The 12,585-nt window shown below is 31.1% G+C and overlaps 1 protein-coding gene across 2 annotated transcripts in view; it reads left to right on the top strand.

Annotated features, from left to right (window-relative positions):
* Window positions 1-12,585, top strand: part of CSMD3 (CUB and Sushi multiple domains 3) — a 1,575,929-nt gene that overhangs the window by 51,817 nt on the left and 1,511,527 nt on the right. The window lies entirely within an intron of this gene.

Raw genomic sequence — 12,585 nt, 5'->3', positions numbered from 1 at the left:
GCAGTTTTTGAAAAATATATATATTTTGAATCTATAAGGATTTCTTCCTGTAATAGTATCAAGGCCTGAAATTACTCCTATTTCAGAACATATTCACCTTACATGTTCACCCTTCCTCTTTTCTCCATCACTTCTGGCTTTTAGCCTTTCCTTGATTCTAGCTCATGCCCCTGGTTTCTAACTGTTCCATCTTGATTTTACCCTTCCCTTTGTTATCCATTTCTAAACCTCTGGGTTCATTTCAGTCTTACTTGTTCCCTACCCTTTTCACTTCTAATTCAATATTGCTAGACATTGATGATACAGAGCCCAATTTCAAGGTATTATCTTCCTTCTTGCTAATGTTATCATCCCCATTTTATCTATCTTACACTTGATGTGGCTATAGTATATCTCTGCACTCAGTTTCCACTGGATCTTTGAGACTCTTGGTGTCTAGAACAAGTCTTCTGGGTATGAGCTCCCCATACCTAGTCTTCTGATTGCTAAGTACCATTAATATGCTAACTGACTATGCTAATCTTGAGTTTAAAATTATCAAGGAGAATACTTGTATATATCTTGATATAGAACACTGTAATGTTCTGACACCCAAGATCCTGAATGGAAATCTGATTGACTCTCACTGCTTCAACTATCACTCCTACATCGGTGATGTCTATGCTCAGCCTTTGTCTCTCTCTGAATTCAGACTCACATCTATAATTGCCTATGTGATAACTGTAACTGTCCAACTAGCACCTCAATTTTAAAATGAGCAAGACAAAATTTAACATCATTTTCAAAAAAAAAAATTACCATACTTTATAACTTTGCTGTTTCTTTCACTGGTGCCACATTTTTTCTAAATTGTAGCTACTATTTTTCCCCTCTTTTCTTAAAAGTGTAGATTCCAAAAGGTGACTCAGTAAATAAAATTTTGAAACTGGAGTCAAGAACACCTTAGTTCAAATTCTGTATCAAATAAGTTGCTAGCTGACTTTCAACATATCATTTAACCTCTACTCTTTTAGGTACTTCATCTGCAAATTAAAATAGTACTAACCTCCCAGGGTTGTTATAAGGAACAATAATTTGAGATAAAATTTCTAAATGTCTCTACAAACCTTAAAATACTATTTTAATACTTGTCATAATGGTTGGCTGTTGTTCTTCATTTTGAATAAGTCCAAAATGACATTACTATGTTGGAGTCAAGTTACAGTGTGTCTGACTGTGAGTTGATATTTACAATATAATTTCAGAATGCTTTGCCACGGATTAAGCACAAAGAGTCCATGTGAACATTTAGGGTAAATTCTCCAATTTTGCATATCTCACATTTCTTCTGAACTACTTAAATTTTCTTTTGTTCATAGAGCATAGCACCTTCTTTGATAAAGGAATAGCATGGTAAAAAGTCCTGTGCCACTGTCTTCCATGTCCTGCAATCAATTCTAAAGTTCTTAGGAGTGATCTTGAGAGTTTTCTTGTATTACTTTTCTTCAACCTATATTCCTCACTATATATCTATGTATATATAATACATATGTATGAATTATACATATGTGTATATGTATTATACATATTTGTGTATAGATGTACACATATATAAATATACGTTTAGTTGTTTGGTTTTTTAACTTATGGATATGGTTGTATAACTATTCAGAGAAAAAATATAGCCTGATTGTTAGTACAGTATATGTAGAAAATCAGTGTTAATGACTAGTTAGGTACAGGAAGAAACTCAAATAAAAAGAGAATTAGACTCCATGTCAGAAGATCTTGATTCTGCAAGGTAGCAAACATATTGTGGTTGAAAGGATGTTAGACTTGGAACTATGGTTTAATGAGCTGAGACTCATTTGCCTTCAACTGCTGAGATTTATTAGTTGTATGACTATGGTCAAGACGTTTGATCTCCATGAACCTCAGACTCCTCATTTTAAAAAATGGAGAAAAATAAGCTTACAGCACCTACCACATAGGACTGCTCATATGAGATAATGTCTGCAAACAGTTTGTGGAACATTAAAACCCATATAACTAACAGCTATCAAAATATGTTTATCTTACAAGGAAAATATATTTACAATGGTTCATGTTACTGAAGAATTTTTTAAAAACGAAACTGTAAAAATAGATTTTAAAAGTCATGTTAAGTGGAGATATTTACATAAATTGTTTGCTTTTTATGTCTGCTTAGCACATAGAGTAAAAAAATATAAGCATAAATCAGAATTTTTAAAAAACAATACTCAAAAAATATTTTCATATCTATTTAATCTTTTCATTTCTTGCTTCTATAATACAGGCTTCTGTTCCTAGCTTTAAAAAATAGAAAAAATAAACTACCTTATAATACACCATGTCATATTTAATACTCTTGAACAGAAATGAGATTTTCAGAAGAAAAATGTAGTTTATGAGATAACTATTTGAATACTTTGAGCTAATCCAAATTTTAATGTATGAATTATAGTCATTTAAAATATGCCAATATTTTGTAATCTGTACCTTTCTTGCACTAAGTTTAATCTTTGAAAATATTTTTCTGATCTAGTTTCCTTACCCTTCTTTATAAAAAGAAAACTCTCAAAAATACAAAAAAAACTTATGTATGATTGTATCACAAGTAATTTCTTAACCATGCACACAAATCTACATGCACAATATTAACTGCTCTGTTTCTCATGATTATAAAGAAGCCAGCATGGTTCTTTGTACTATTCAGGACTAAAATCTATTTCAAGCCACAAATGTTCATAGAAAAATTGTCATGATTGGCAAGATGGACCTTTTTATCATTATAATATTTTAAAAAGAGCTGTCTACTTTGACTTCACTACTTCTGAATTTAAAAACAGCTGTTGCTGGATGTTTCTGAGAAAGAATGGGATGAATTCATACAGTTAATGTGAAAATTGCCTTCCCTTTAGAACTTCATAGCCATAGGAAGCAATCATGTTTTGTTAAGGCTCTTCCTTTTATACTACCTTTGGAAAAAATGGAGGTGGGAAGAAGACAAGAGATGATCCCCTACTTCTCAGCTTGGGGCCATTGGCAGGTTTCCTATATTTAGCTGGCTATTTTTCTGAATTCTTTATAATTTTGCTTGAAGTGATATACCCAGAGGATCCTGTTATTCTACTCAAGAAGCCCAAATAAGAGGGGAATAGAAAAGAGAAAACAGGATTTCAAAATCATATAAAATATCAGATTATTCAGGAAAAACTCACCATCTCCAAATGCATGTTCTTTATGATGCTAGGGATCATTTCCTTTCATGAAATGGAGCCTAAAGAATTAGTCACATTTTGGTTTAATTATTCATTATTTTTGCATTATAGAGCATTAGTTTTTCATTAGTAAAAACACTAAATCTAACATGAAGCCTCGATAAAAAGCAATACAAAAAAATGGACACAGCTGTGGGTTTATTAAATCCAATTCAGTCCTTATTTAGTCAGAACTCCCACTGATTCTAAAGATAGTTTTGCCTGAGTAAGGACTGACAAATTGGTCTTTATATTCAGAGGCTGCAATTGTATTTAATGCTTGGATAGTTATTCTATTCTGTCTTGAAAGTCAATAGTGCACCTGGTTTATAACTTAATTTTGAAAACAAAAATATGTTAGTGTTTTTTAAGGTAAGTGATAAAAAAAAATTACCAAAATAATGGTCTACAGTTTACAGGATATGATCCATTTTGGCATAGCTTTTTTCTCTTCTAATGAACACATAAATGGTATAAAAAATCTTAATGTAAATAGATAATAACTTTTTCTTTCCATTATTATTTACTTAAATTTTATATCCATTATGTTTGTATATACACTGTCCTTTTAGTTTTATAGGGCAGAAATATCATATTCAGAAAAACTACATTGTGGTGAGCCTAAGCAAGCTTCAAATCATTTTCTTATCCCTCCTCCAGCTATTATTTATCTGACCACTAGTAAGCATTTATTAACAATTTGTTATTTGTATTTAAGAAAATATAATCAAATGCATTTTAGATGTAAAAATAGCCCCTTGAAATTCCTAAGTAATTCACACTTAAAAAAAAAAAAAATGTCCGCACTTTTTATTTCATCCCTGAAAGTAACTCGCTCCATGGAAATTTCTTCCACTGAAACAGACTAAAACTGATTTGAAACTTACAATAGGAGCATACATTTAGAAAATCTCAAAAGAGAAAACCTAGAGATATTTGAAGCATTCTATCTCTTCTCTCATTTTACAGATGAAGAAATAGAAGCAAAGAACTATGAAGTGATCTTCCCAGTGAGTGTCAGAAGCAGTATTTAAACTTAGGTTTTCCTGAATCCAAATCTTGCTTCTGATTCACTATGCCTCACTTATGGTAATAAAGAATTCCTTGGGGATACAAAGAAATTAAATGACTTGTTTATGGACTCACTTCTGTGTTTTAGGTGCAGGTCTTGAACCAATACTTTTATGAGACAAGCTCTCTATCTACTAAATTTAATTATGTGTGATTGTATGTTATATTTGTTTATTTGTTTTTAGAACTGTCTATCCTTTTATCTAATATTTATTCTCCACTGTTATGCATTTCCATCTATATTGTATCATCCAGGGATTATATCTTTAATAATTTTAGATTCTCATCATTACACCGACCACTTTGCCTTCCACTTAGGAAGCATTAAAATGCAACTGAATGATCATGAGTCAGATTCTCCAGTGCATCAATGACTCCCTAGGAAGAATTAAAGTCTTTACTGAACTCAGCTTACTCTAAAACCAATGAGAGGCTATGGTTTTGATATATTTAATTGCTGTTGCTTACTCTGTGAGGAATATTTATAATGCCAGATTTCCAAGAAAACAGCATCATTTTGGTATAGTAGTTTCATGGCATGTCCATCTACATTGTAGCATCTATACCTCCCTTATACTTTAGAGGCTGGCTTAATCTATCCAACTTGCTTGAACAAAGATCATCGATATAATGTTACACTCTAATTCTCTCAGGATCTTCAGAGTAGTTCTGTTATGAGGGGGTATATTCACCTTAATTAGTACTTTAGATTCTAAGTCACTACAGAAGCCATTCATTCACTATGATGTTGCTTTTAAATTATAGAGGATAATAAGGAAAAAAGAAAAATAACACCCTCAGTATCTATATATTAAAACAAATGTAGGAATAATAAATTAGACTGAAAAACATTCATATACCTAAATCATATTCTTACACCAATATGCTTGAAATTTGTGTGATAGAATGGATACACACTGATTTACTAGTACATTTAGCAGTAGAGTAAAAAAAAAAAAAAAGATCATCAAAATAACTCACAATTCTGGAATTATAAATTTAAGTACCATCTTTTGGTCTTGGAATCATCCATAAGAGTTCCTTAATTAATGCAATTTCTGTGTTGAGCAAATGATATTGCTCCTAATCTCGCTGGATCCATACTATATTTTGCTATTATCTCAGGAGGTACAAAATCTTAATCAAACTTGTTGATCTTGATGACTTTTCTGATACACTGCTTACAAAGTGTTTTACTACTTAATTATACTCCTCAACAACAATTGCAGTTTCCCTAATATAGTTTCAAACTTAACTGATGTAGCCATTAAATGGATTTTAACCCCTTTTTTCTGGATTTAGAATTAGTATCTTCTCTGAAAATTATCCTATCATAGCTTTTGGATAATCACATTTTGAGGTTTTCTGATCAGTTAAATTACATTTGTTCCATAACATAGAATAGTATTGATGTCAATATTTAGAACTGTGAAACAAAATAATAGTTCCTCTTAAGAACCCAGATGATTCTTATAACTCCCGACCAAAGAAATTAATTGTATAAAGCAGATTAAATATAGCAGTAAACTAGTACTTATGAAATGTAAATACTTTACAGAAATATTACTTTACACCCAGGGGAAGCTAAGTTGGAGTGCTGAGTTTTAAGTCAAGAAGAATTATCAAGAGTTTTAATCCAACCTCATACATTTACTAGCTACATGACCCTGGCAAGTAATTTAAATCTATTTGAAGAATCTATCAGTTCCTTATCTGTAAAATCATTCGGAGAAAAAAATGAAAAATCACTCCAGTGTTTTTTTCCAAGAAAACACAAAATAGGATCACAAAGAATTGAACACAACAAATAACATTCTTCCATTGGAGAAAAGGAACAGGAAATTACAAAGAAGTTTTTGCTAATTTTGCCTTAAGTCAGAAAATAAAACTCAGGCAAAATAATTCAATTGATTATCCTTTAACTAATAAAAAAATCAGCAAATTCTAGTCATATTCTGAGGAATCAGCAGTGATGTTTAATGTTAAATATGTGAGGCCTTCTCTCTCTTGGTGTAATTTCCTCCGAAATTATCAGGTGTCACACATTTTAGTGAACCGGTTTTAAGCTGCTTTTAGAAAGATATGTTACTAAGGTGATATAGTAAGAACAAATGTTTCCCCCAAAGTTTGTTCATTTAATGATTTTACATATGTAATCTGTGATTTTGTTCATGTTGCCTTAGCAATCTTTCATCAAGATTAATTTATTTTAATTATACTTAATATATGTTACTTATATTCTTATAATTTCCTCTGTGTGTCTTACCACAAAATAGACTTTGGGGAACTTTCTTTTCTGCAAGATCTTGGCCCCTCTGTCTTGACTGACCTATCTTGATCTCGGTGGTAGAAATCGTTCACTTTGTATATTACTTGGCATATATGTTCCTCTAAATACCTTCCTTGATTTCTATTTGCTATTAGCTTGGATAAATAGGTTTATTTGCTAAAAGAAAAAAAGAAAAAAGAGAATTTTCTAAAATAATCTCTCTTTGGAAAGGGTCTACCATTGATTCTATGATGTTCAATGGTTTTAGTAATGATTTGGATTAAGAAAGAGATGGAATATTTATCAACTATGCAGTTGACACAAAACTAAGAAAGATACTTGCATAACAGTAAATATTCCAAAAGATCTCAAGAGACTAAAATCATGGGCCATAGAAAATGGAAGGAATAATTACATGGTATATATAAATATATCTATTATGCCATAATTACATAAGTGTATAATAAGTTGTATGTTTAATTCAAGAAATAGATTTCACAACTTCAAGATGGGAGTAATATGTCCAGGCAACAGTTCATTAGGAAAAAAAAAAGACTTGGGGAATATAAGCTCACTATGAGTAAAACATGTAAATAAATTTTACAAAATTATTAATGTGACTTTAGGCCACATTAAATAAGGCATCATTTCCAAGGATATAATAACTCTGTTTCATTCTGTCTTCATTACTTCATATTTTGAATACTACATTCTATTCAGGGTATCACATTTTAAGCAAAGAATGAAAAAAAAAAAGATGAAAGCCTTTAAAGGATGTCAACTAGAATTGTCAAAAATATTTAAAGAAATTTAGGCTATTTATTCTAGAATGAAGTATGCTTTATATACTTTTCCCAGTAGAGAACATATGATAGCTTTAGCCACGTGTTTCAAGAATATTCTTTAGGAAGAGGGTTAGACTTGTTCTGCTTGCCCCCAGAGAACAGAACTGAGAGCAATGGGTGAAAATTTAGAAAGGCAGATTTACCTTGAAGAAAAGAAAAAAAAATAAACTTCCTAATGATTAGAACTGTGAAAAGGGGCAATGCATTGGGACAGCTTTGTCAAATGTGAAACTCAAATGGAAATAAAACCCCTAAATTTTATATAAGGTTCCCTGCCAGCTGCATGTTGACTTTGAATATCACATGTTAAAATTATATTGTGTTCCATTTTATTTTTATTTTATTAAATATTTCCCAACTGCATTTTAATTTAGTTTTGGTGTCCCTTAGGAGTGTTCTAGCCTCTTATTTGACACCTCTACATCTAGGAGATGTTGAATCATGCGTCTCAATCTCTTCATTTTACATGGAAATAGATGTCAAGTATAACTGAATAGCATTCTTAAGGTCTCACAGGTAGATAGCCATTAGTTAAATATACTAGAGATTTGTTGTTATTATTCAAACATTTTTCAGTCATATTCAACTCTTCATGATCCCATTTAGGAGTTTCTTGTCAAAGATACTGGAGTGGTTTGACATTCATATTAGAGATACAAATTCTGAAAATATAACTTGAACTAGATGGATTACTTCTCTAAGTTTGTGTTATTATAATATTTTCTTAGTATATTTAGGTTTCCATTCTTTCTACTTTCTTTGTTAACATACAGGGATTAACTTTGTTAATCCCTTATTTTTCAACATGGCAATTGCAAACAACCTGTACAATGCCTTTATTCATTAATCCAGATTATTTTTACCTTGCTTCCAGGAAACAATTAAAAGTACTTCAATATCCTGCCAGTATCAATATTTCCATTTGCTCTTCATTATCTTGTAGTACAAAATCCAAAATCTTTAGTGCTTTATAAAATTTGGATTCCTCCTTTCTTCCTAATCATATAATCTATTATTTCCCTACATTTATCATCTACTATAGTTAAACTAGAATAATCATTGCCCCAAAATGAAGGTTGTACATTCTTGCCTTTGTTGAGTTCACTCTCTATTTAGTTTTTCATCCTTCAGTTCTAAGCTACATTTTCACCTTTTCCATAAAGTTTCTCTGACCACTATATAAAAACTCAAAAGCATTAGATTTGGAATTTCTGATTTCTAATCCTGGATTTTCCCTAACTAAATGTATAACCTTGTAATCTCTATCTTTTAGTCTTCAGTTTTTATCTCTAAAATAAGGAATCTACATTAAATCATATTGAAGATCCGTTTTTGGTTCTAAAATTTTGTATTTTTGAAATGTTTGCCTAGTACCTTACTCTGCAAGTTATAAGAACCCCATTTAGATAGGCTTTTTGATACTGATTATTGAAATTCTATAAATACTCAATATAGACAGTTTTTTTCATTTTTTATCTAGTTAAACCATTAAAACAACAGAAGAAATATTAGCAAGCATCCTATAGACAGGTAGAATAAATGAGATCCAATTTAAGTAAAATTTTAAATAAGCTTAAGCCAAACCTTTTGAGACATCCTAAATTTGTTTCTCCTGTTTCTTTTCTTCTTTTTTTTTTAACTATAAATTGCAGTTTAGTTTGATCTAGGGTATTAAACAAGTAAACCCTTCATTTCCTATTTGAAGATTTGGTAGTTATCAAATTCCTTGGTGGTTCTCTGCTTAAACTTATTCCTCAAATGACTGGTACCTTCCTTTGTTGTCATTAGTGGTATTTTTTTTTTTTTTTTGATGAAAAACCTTTCCTGAGAAAAAAAAAAAGATAGACCCTAGATTTCCTCCTCCATCTGATTAGATTCAGAAGTACAAAGTGTTTCTGAATTTTTTCCCATATTTTCCTCTGCAGAAAGAATCAACGTTTTTTTGGTTCCTCTCAGTGTGATTTCTCTGAACTGCACTTTTAGAAATTGTTCTTACAATAAGATGCAGGAACCTTCCTTGCTGTTTCCATGATAGTATTTTCCCTGGTCATTGAGAGAGAAGTAGGGGTTTTCTGCTTTCTCTTCTATGTCCTCTAGCTCTCTGTTATATGATCTATAATTTCCTCCTTGTTCTGGAAAGTTATATTCATTTTAAAAAGCAAGGGAGCCCAAGCACTCAATAGCTTTACATTTTTTCTTAGTCTGGCCTTTTGTTGAAACTTGCTTGTTATTTTTTGAAAGATGGAAAGTCTCGTTTGCACAAGCTAAATCTAAATTGGAACATGCCTAAAGTATGTACTTAGTAAATGGTATATAGCAAGTGTTTAATAAATTCTTTTTGGTAATATTGGTTAAGCTGTATTTTCGATTCAATTCTTGTGCTATTCCTCTGGCCTTAATCATTTACTGACAAATCACATATCAACTAGCATCCTTTAGTATATGCATGCTGAATAGAGTTTTTAGAGTCAGGAAGATTGGTGTTGAAATCTGAAAATTAAGGCTAATAAACTGTGTGACTCTGAACAAGTCAGTCACTCGATTTCTACTTTTACTACTGTCAGTTTCCTGGCATTTATCGACTAAGGGATAGGCTGTAATCTGACATGGTAATTTGTAATCTGACATCCTAATTTCCCAAATCCAAAGCAGATAATAAAATTACTGTCACAAAGAAGGAAGAAAGTATATAATAAAGTGACACGTGTTGAAGACTATTCCTCTTGTTAAATTCATAAAATTAGAATTGAGAGAATCATAAAAAATCACACAATATGTAGAACTGAAAGGAACTCTAAATGGCTTTAGTGCAATCAATAACACCAATTTAATCCATACTATATAGCATCTAAAAACTGGCTTTGTTATAGAAAGTAATTCAGAGATATAGATGAAAAGTTAAGAAAGAATACCAGAAGTTATTTTGGTCTGTGGAAAGGGATTGAGGTAATGAGAAAAACATCAGCCCACAATCACACATAAAGTGATTACTTCAGCTAAATTTATAATTGCTATGACTTTCCTTTTTTTTTTTTTCAACAGCTAATTAATACTGATTATAAATAAAAGAGAATGTTTTAAGTTTGGGTACATTTGTACTTGTCAGCAAAAGTCTCCTACAGTTTTAATTTTAATTTAATGTTTTATCTTATTGAATATTTTTGATTCATTCAAAATTATCAGTTTAAGAAATCCATGTGTACATTGGGATTGCACAAATGAGACCCTTAATCAAAAAGACAGTCTAAATATTGACCTATATGATTTTGTCTAGAAAGCAAAGAAGCTACAAAAAAAGTAGTAATTAATAAAATGCCTTTTAAAATAACATATCAGCTTCCATATGTAGTTTCAAAATTTTGAATTATAGGAAAACTAAAATATATCTACATTTTCCTGTGTTTCTTTTCATTGTTTTAATTTTAACATTTCCTTTTGCATTGCTCTATAATTTACATATAGCTTCAATTCATGACTTTGTTAGTAAAATAATTTTTCTTCTTCTGAGTTACAATTAAATTCTAATTATATTTCTTCTCACTACTACCATCATGTCTATTACTTTTCTTTGATGTTCTGTCTCATTACTTTTTTGGTTTGTTTTATTTCATGCTTGTCTGTTCAAAAACTCTTGCCAAATAGGATAAAGAGATTACAGTACCCACTATTGTGATACAAGTTGCTTTTTCTGACTCAAATTATCATTGTATATATCTTTGAGTTCATTCCTTAGTTGTCCCAGTGGAAAATATGACCTCATAGGTGTGATCACTCTATTTTGTCACTTTTTTTTTTTACAAAGTATTTTTCCTCATTCTCTTATTTACTTTTAAAATTAGAGAAAATGTAATAGTTCATTATTAGGACGATGTTATGGGAACTAGTTGCTGGGTGTTATGGGATGCCACCTGTTATGACTGCTGGGGCTCTAATTCTGACCAGCAAAATAGATCCCTTCATGTGAGAGGAGGATAACAATACAATAAGATTGAGAGGCAGTTACATTCTTTGACCTCTCTTCTCTTCCCTCTTACCTCTAATTTATTTCATTCCCAATCCACAAACAACATCTGCATCAGTAAAGGCTGCTTTAAAATTCCTTCAGGTGTGTTATAATTCACAGCTGTGGGGGCTTTTCAGAGAATTAACCTGCCCCTTCACACTTAGGCATGGTCCTTAACAATGTACCATTGTGAGCCATAGTTAGATTCATATGGAAACAATGCTATATAACACACAGCACACATATACACAAACACACACATACCATCCATGAGGATATTTTGAAAAGGAAATATAAGCATGTATCTTCTTGGAATGTAACAAAGAGAGAAAAATTGCCCTTCACTCATGTTACCTTATAATTTAAGTCCCTAGCATTAATAAAATGAAAGAGAGATGTATTGCCCACACATAAATTGTTTTGATGTAGCTAGAATATTTTTTTAAAATGCCCAAGGCTCAAAGGGGTGGAAGAAGATCTGTTTTTATTGTGAAACCAACCAAGTAACAGATCTAAGTATAAAAATGATTCAATACATATCACAGTGCTTCACCCATAAAATTCTTATTCACCTGAAATTGCTCTCAAAGTGTTTACACTCTTTAAACATTTGCAGACATAGGAAGACACAGAATATATTCAATTTAAAGTAGAAGGTCTCAATTTAAAGAACGGTATGATCTTCAGGCCAAATGTGATCTCTCTTAAAAGGAGTTTCAGCTTTGGGCTTATACAAATTCAGTTGATTCTGAGTAGCCTGACAACAAAATGAAAAAATAAAAATTGTCCTACAGTTGGGCTTTTGCCTCCATTCAAGAGTAACTTTGGTAAAATATTTGCAACAAAATGTAGAGTATGACACTTTTTATACTTTTCCCAACATGTGGTTAATAAGACCATACTTTTAAAAGTAAAATTAAATGAGTATTCTGCATACAATATGGATATCAGGCAAAGTATGCCAGTTTATGTCCTCCATCAGGGAAAATATTTAGAAAACAAAAGATACGTAAGTGTGCATTAACAAGACAGCAACTTAAAATAACCTGCCATACTCATAATCTTCTTAAAGGTAAAAATGACTATGTGGACATGACACAATGACAGGACACAAATTTAACTGTTATATTAATTATT

This window comes from Sarcophilus harrisii, chromosome 1, assembly GCF_902635505.1.
Source record: "Sarcophilus harrisii chromosome 1, mSarHar1.11, whole genome shotgun sequence".
NCBI lineage: Eukaryota > Metazoa > Chordata > Mammalia > Dasyuromorphia > Dasyuridae > Sarcophilus > Sarcophilus harrisii.
This window is presented reverse-complemented; position numbering and strand designations above follow the sequence as displayed.